Source organism: Panthera uncia (genome assembly GCF_023721935.1).
Source record: "Panthera uncia isolate 11264 chromosome A1 unlocalized genomic scaffold, Puncia_PCG_1.0 HiC_scaffold_17, whole genome shotgun sequence".
NCBI classification, from domain to species: domain Eukaryota; kingdom Metazoa; phylum Chordata; class Mammalia; order Carnivora; family Felidae; genus Panthera; species Panthera uncia.
The window spans coordinates 59,872,377-59,878,376 of NW_026057577.1; the positions used below are offsets into that span (position 1 = coordinate 59,872,377).

The 6,000-nt window shown below is 49.0% G+C and overlaps 1 protein-coding gene across 1 annotated transcript in view; it reads left to right on the top strand.

Annotated features, from left to right (window-relative positions):
• Positions 1-840: 840 nt before the first annotated feature.
• CKMT2 (creatine kinase, mitochondrial 2) overlaps positions 841-6,000 on the top strand; it is a 36,773-nt gene continuing 31,613 nt past the window's right edge. The window contains exon 1 of the mRNA XM_049649735.1: positions 841-892. The gene's annotated coding sequence lies outside the window, so the exon portion shown is untranslated. The remainder of the gene's footprint in view (positions 893-6,000) is intronic.

A 6,000-nucleotide genomic window follows, 5' to 3' on the forward strand; every position in this document is an offset into this window, starting at 1 on the left:
TGGTGGTGTGCCCCTGGCGTAGAAGCTGGGTACGTGACAGTCGCCAGAGACTTAGGCAGCTCCCTCTGAAAGGTCAGGGCTGCTGCCAAAATCCTCGTGGGTCACAGCTATTTACAGTCAACCTTTCCGGTTTGGGGCGCAAGTCCCAAGGAGGGCTATTTTTAAGCAGGGATGTGGCCTGCAGGGCCTTCTGGGCGATATATTAAACTGGTAGCGATTGAAAGTGAAATTGTCTAGCAGTCTACCTCAGATTGCCTGATCTAAAAGAGAAACGTGATTGTTGTCCCCGAACCCAGGCCCTAGACAACAAGTTGGAAGATCGTCTGGTCCCTGTTAATCGCCCAGAGCCTGACTAGCAGCTCGAGAGGGAACTTTAGACGTAGTCCTCTCAGGCCTCAGCTGGTGGGCGGGGGGAGGGCGTAGGGAGTCATTCTCCACAGCTAGCCGCCCCCCCCCCCCCCCCCCCGAGATGGCGCTGGTGAGGGAAGGAGGAAACAAATCCCCTAACAGGTGAGGCAGTTTCCCTGCCCGCGCGCTTCCACACCAAAGCCCGGTGCTGCATGGCTGGGCGGCCAGTCAGCCAGGTTGCAGGCCCAGGAACCTGGAAGAGCCCTGGGAGAGGCCGCCTCCAGCACCGGACTTGGGGGAGGGCAACGCTTGAGAGAAAGGGCAGGTGCTAGAGACAGCCCAGTGGGAGAGTCCCGGGCCGGCGTTCAAGGGCACCGCTGTGGGATCCAGCGCGTCCTGACCTCCGACGGGAGAGACGGGATTGGCGGAAGCGCGCCCCAGCCCCGCCCAGCCTGGGAGCCTTTTCAAGGCCAAGGCCCGCCAGCTTCCGGTACATTTCTCAGCTGTTTGCGGGCAGCGGGACGCGGGAGACTCCGGCTCCAAGGTCAGTGAGCCCACGAAGCCAGACTTCATTCCTGCAAAGCGGGGGCATTGCTACAGCCAGTGTGAGGGGCCATGTGTGCAGTGGGCCGAGGGCTGCGGGCGGGACCCGGCGATAACAGTTCGTTCTCGTGGGCACTGCTCCCCGGTGAGGAATTGGTGGTGCCTGTCTGAAGAAGCCTTCAGACTGTGGGCCCTAGCCGCAGCCTCCTCCCTTTCCCGCACACAGGCGCAGGTGGCCGTTCTCTGAACAGCCCTGCAGTGAGGTGCTGGCCTCCGCACCTTGTTTGTCTCCTCGTTTTTGTCGGCAAATCAGGAATTTTTCTTGATGGGAAATCTACATGTCTCTGAATTTGGGAACTTACTCTTCAACGAATCTAATGTTTGCTGGGATTGGTTTTCAACCTCAGTGGCATCAAAGTGCAAATCGGTGACTTGGGATAAGTAGGTGGAAAATGAACGTTTTGAGGCCCTCGAAAGGAGCTAATTGCTAATTAACCCAACAGCTGGACCCAATTTAAACTAGTTAACACTATTACTAGAGATTCATTTTTGAAATCGCTAATCCATTAATAACGAGCCAAGTAATTGTTTTGCCCCCAGTGGAAGTAAAAATGCTGCGCAATTGGCCTAAACGTGTTTCATCTTATTTGCTCGGTTGGCTCGCAGGGGGTTAGTGTCAACCCTGCTCTTGTCCCTTGAGTGGATGACATCTCTGCCTTCAAATGCTCTGGTGGGTTTGGAGAGTGATGTGCCGGGACAAACCCAGATTCTTCAGATCTCCTCAGTGCTGCCCTTTAGACCTTCCTTCGAGCATTGCCCTGGCTCTGCGACCCCGTAGAGGGTCAGCTGGAATCCCGTGAGGTGGGTTTAGTGCCCTCGTGACTAGGCTTTGCCCGTTCAGCTGCTGCCCTGTTTCCAGAAGTGCCACTTTCCCTGTCTGCAACTCCCACACTTTCTCTGTTTCCGAACCCCTGTCATTGGTCTGTTTCCTCTCTGCTCAAGGAGAACAGACCCACCCTCAGAACTTCGCAAGGGGGCTTCCTGGCCAGGCAGGCTCTTAGAGAGTATATGGGTGTCGATAGCCGTGTGCCCAGCCCACTTCCTCCTCTCCATTTGTAGGTGCTTTTCCCCAAAACTTCAGCCTTTAGAGTTAAGCCTTCTCTGGGTTAAGGCTCCATTTCAGCAAAGGGCACAAGTGCCATCTACACCCGTGGACTCTGCCAGTTGCATGATCAAATCCTATCCGTAGAGATTGGACCAGAGGCCAGGTCAGTTTCCTTGACCTGGGAGGTTCAGAAAATCATGGGTTAGGAGGTGGGGTGCGGAATGGGGAGTCCTGGGCATTCAGAGGCGGGAGGAGGGTTGGTTCTGAGACAGACTTTGCCTCGGCTGAGAGCCCCTGGGTCTCCACGTCTGCTACAGCTTGGAGGAGCCATTTGTCTTCTTGGGTCTCACTGCAGGGAGCCAGGCCTGAAGGTGACAGTTAGAGGTCATACCCACCTTTGCCTGGAAGCCACAGAGGATCCTATCCCTGGCCAGGGAAGGAGGCCACTCCTTTATAGCATTTTAAAGGACTAGATGGTTCCTAACTTAATCTTTTCTTGAAAACAATTTAACTATGAGAGGCGAGTCTGGTAATAGTCCTATGTCTTCATTATCAGGAAGCCTACGAAAGGCCTCTGGTTTACAGGGAAAGACTGTAAATATCTCCTGCTTATGACTTGCTACTTGCTGAATAGAACAGAAATGACCAAGGGTGCCCATTAGAGTGACTGTATATCCAGTGGTGGGGAAGTAGCTTGACCCCTGTGCTCTCTGGGAGAATTGGGAGGGGACAGCCATTTTCTGCTGGCCTAGTAGACCGGCATCATGGGAACTTGTTGAGAGTGGTCTGTGGAGCTGGTCCAACCCCAAGGATGTGCTCTGTTTTGGGGTGGCTCTGTGGAACGAGAGCTGACACGTGGTCCTCCCCTTGGCCTTCCACTGCCCTCCAGCCCCAAGGAGTTCAAACACATGGACACCATGTACAGCTGGATTAGAAACAACTCTGAGTCAGCAGAAAGGCACCCGTGGCATCTCTATCCAGGAATCTCAGGCTTGAGGCAGTGACAGAATCTAAGGCCTCCACATTCCAGGATGTGACAGAACTGGACAAAACTCTTAGACCAGACCCCAGACTCTGAGTCTAGCCTAGGACGGAGAGCTATACAGCTCTTAGGCACTCCGACCAAAGGACTTACTATGGTGTGGTTCTTATTTTTTAATGGAACGGGCAAGTAGCAACAAACATGATATTAAGGTCTTTTGCCGTGATCTTGCACCCCAGAGAGAAACCTCCCTGGCTTGGAGCCCTGGAATTCTGCCAGATTTAAGCCACGATGGTGTAAACAGTGGTTTTCAAATCTAGAGTCATAGAGGTGTTCCAAGTTAGGGAAACAGGCTGACAGCTTCTATGGAGTGAGGGCCATAGACGACCTCCCTCCTCTCTTCTGCAATCCCTACTTCTGCATAAGGGAGGAGAGAGGAAGGAAGGAGACTAGCTCTACCTCCTTAAGAAAAAGGCAGGCGGGGGGCGCCTGGGTGGCTCAGTCGGTTAAGCGTTTGACTTCGGCTCAGGTCGTGATCTCACAGTTCGTGAGTTTGAGCCCCGTGTCAGGCTCTGTGCTGACAGCTCAGAGCCTAGAGACTGCTTTGGATTCTCTGTCTCTCTGTATCTCTGCCCCTGCCCCACTGTCTGTCTCTCTTTCTCTCTCTCTCTCAAAAATAAAAAATTTAAAAATTTAAACAAAGAAAAAGGCTGGCTCAGTGTCCCCTACGTGGCTGGCACGCACATTGGGCACCTGGTGTGTGAGTGGAGAGCACTGACATCTGGGCCACTTCAGGAGTGTGAGGACAAAGAAGGAGAATGGCTTATAATATTCTGGGACTCTGGGGAGTCACACGCTTTGAGGTAATGTTCCTGTGCCCAGGAGCTGTCATGATAAAAGGAAAGACACACCTGGGTTCAAATCCCAGCTCAGTCAACATGCTGTGAGACCTGGAGCAGGTCACCTAATCTCTCTTGAGCCTGTTTCCCCATTTCCAAAATAATGCTTACTTGGCAGGATTGTTGCAAAGACTAAAGACAATTTGTATGTGTGCTGCCGAAGCAAGCACGACTAAAGACAATTTGTAAGACTCCTTGCATGGTGGTGTCTTATGGTAGGAGCTCAATAAATGTTTAAAAAAAAAAAAAAAAGACAGGTTTGACTGGGCACGCAGGGATGGCGGCAAGGACATCCCAGGTGGAAAGGTAGAGCAGAGGGTTAGAAGTGGGTGAAGCCTGAAGGTTGTAGTAGGTAGGTGAGGGGTTGTCAGCTAGGGGTAAGATCCCCTGATAACAGGTGTCAGAGAACTTAACAGCCCCACTAGTTACATCCATTTACTGAACTCAGATGTTGGTTTTCAGAGCATGATCAGTGGATCTGAAAGTACGCACTGGGCTCCTTCTAGAATGTAGTCTTGCTCTCAGATTACAAATAAAACGATTGAATGAAACATTTTAAATGCTAAAAATGTAAGCTAAAATGAACCAACATTCAGAGAAGGGGCAGACCAGTGCCGGTCGAGATAATCAGGGGTGGCTTTGAGGAGAGAGTGGTAAGTGTCCCATAACCTTAGGGTCCTTAGGGAGAAGGGACTCCAATATATTCAGTGCTTGCTGCAGCCTGTCACTTAATCCTTACAACATATGGGGAGAGGTTTCGTTGAGCCTGTTATATAAATGGAGTTGCTCACACTCAGGTTCCCAGACCCAGTGAGGTTTGGGAATCACCTGTGAAGCTCTTTGACAGACACATGTGATGGCTCCATTCTTGCAGAAACTCATTCAAAAGATAGAGCCTAGAAATTTGGATTTTTAACACACTTCAGAGTTGATTTACTTTTTAGCTTTTTACCTTTTTCAATCACGAAGTTAGATATGCTGTTTTTACAAGTGACACAATACAGAGTTCTATGAAGAAAAATTAATAGTCTGCTTCCCCCCAGTCTGTTGCTCTGAAGTAACCCTTTTAGCAGTTTGAATAACTAGTGTGAATAACCTTCAATACTTACGTTCACTTAAATGTATGCAAATGCATATATATTTATATTGTTATAAAACTGGAACCATTCCTAGTCATTATTAAGCAAGTAGTTTTTCCTTTGGACCTAAAAATATGGCATAAATGTTTATCCAGGTTAAGTGGAGGTGGTTTTAACTAATTCTTGAATAGCTGAGGAATATTCCACTGTCTGAATGTGCCACACTTACTACAACTCTTCTGATGGGCGGGTGACCTCCAGGTTTTGTTTATTTGTTTGCCACTACAAACAGTCCTCCCTCATCCTGGGACTCTCTTCTTATGTACTGGCAGCTGTATTGCTGCAGGATGGATTCCCAAAGTGTGATGCCGGGCCAGTGGGTATGCGCATGTTCATAGATGTTTCTCGGTTCACTTTCCAAAATGGTTGTAGGGGCTCACTGAGCAGTCCAGGTGATTCTGTTCACAGCAGATGAGGGGAGGGCCCTGCAGAGCCACACCCTGTGTCAACTCCTGCCTCCCTAACCGTCTTGCAGGAGCCTTTTAAGACCTAAAGAAAGCCTCTCCTTGTCCTTTGCATGGGCCTGTATTTACTGCTTCCCTGCAGCTTTATTGCAGTGAAATTGACATATGACAGTGTATAATTTTAAAGTACACAGTTGGGTACATGTTTCTATTGTCCAGTGATTGCCAGCATAGCACTAGCTAACACCTTGATAGCATCCCATAATTACCATTTCTGTTTTGTGGTGAGAACATTTAAGATCTACCCTCTGAGCAACTTTTGAGGATATAATACAGTGTTAATAATTATACTCATTATAGTATACATTAGATACTCAGGTTTTTAGTTTTGTAACTGGAAATGTGTACCTTGGACCAACATCTGTCCACGTCCTCCATTCCCCATCCCTAGTAACCACCACTGTACTCTGTTTCTAGGAGTTCATTTTTTAGGTCCCATATAAGTGATATCATACAGTATTCCTTGTTTGACTTAAATATAAATATAAATATAAATATAAATATAAATATAAATATAAAT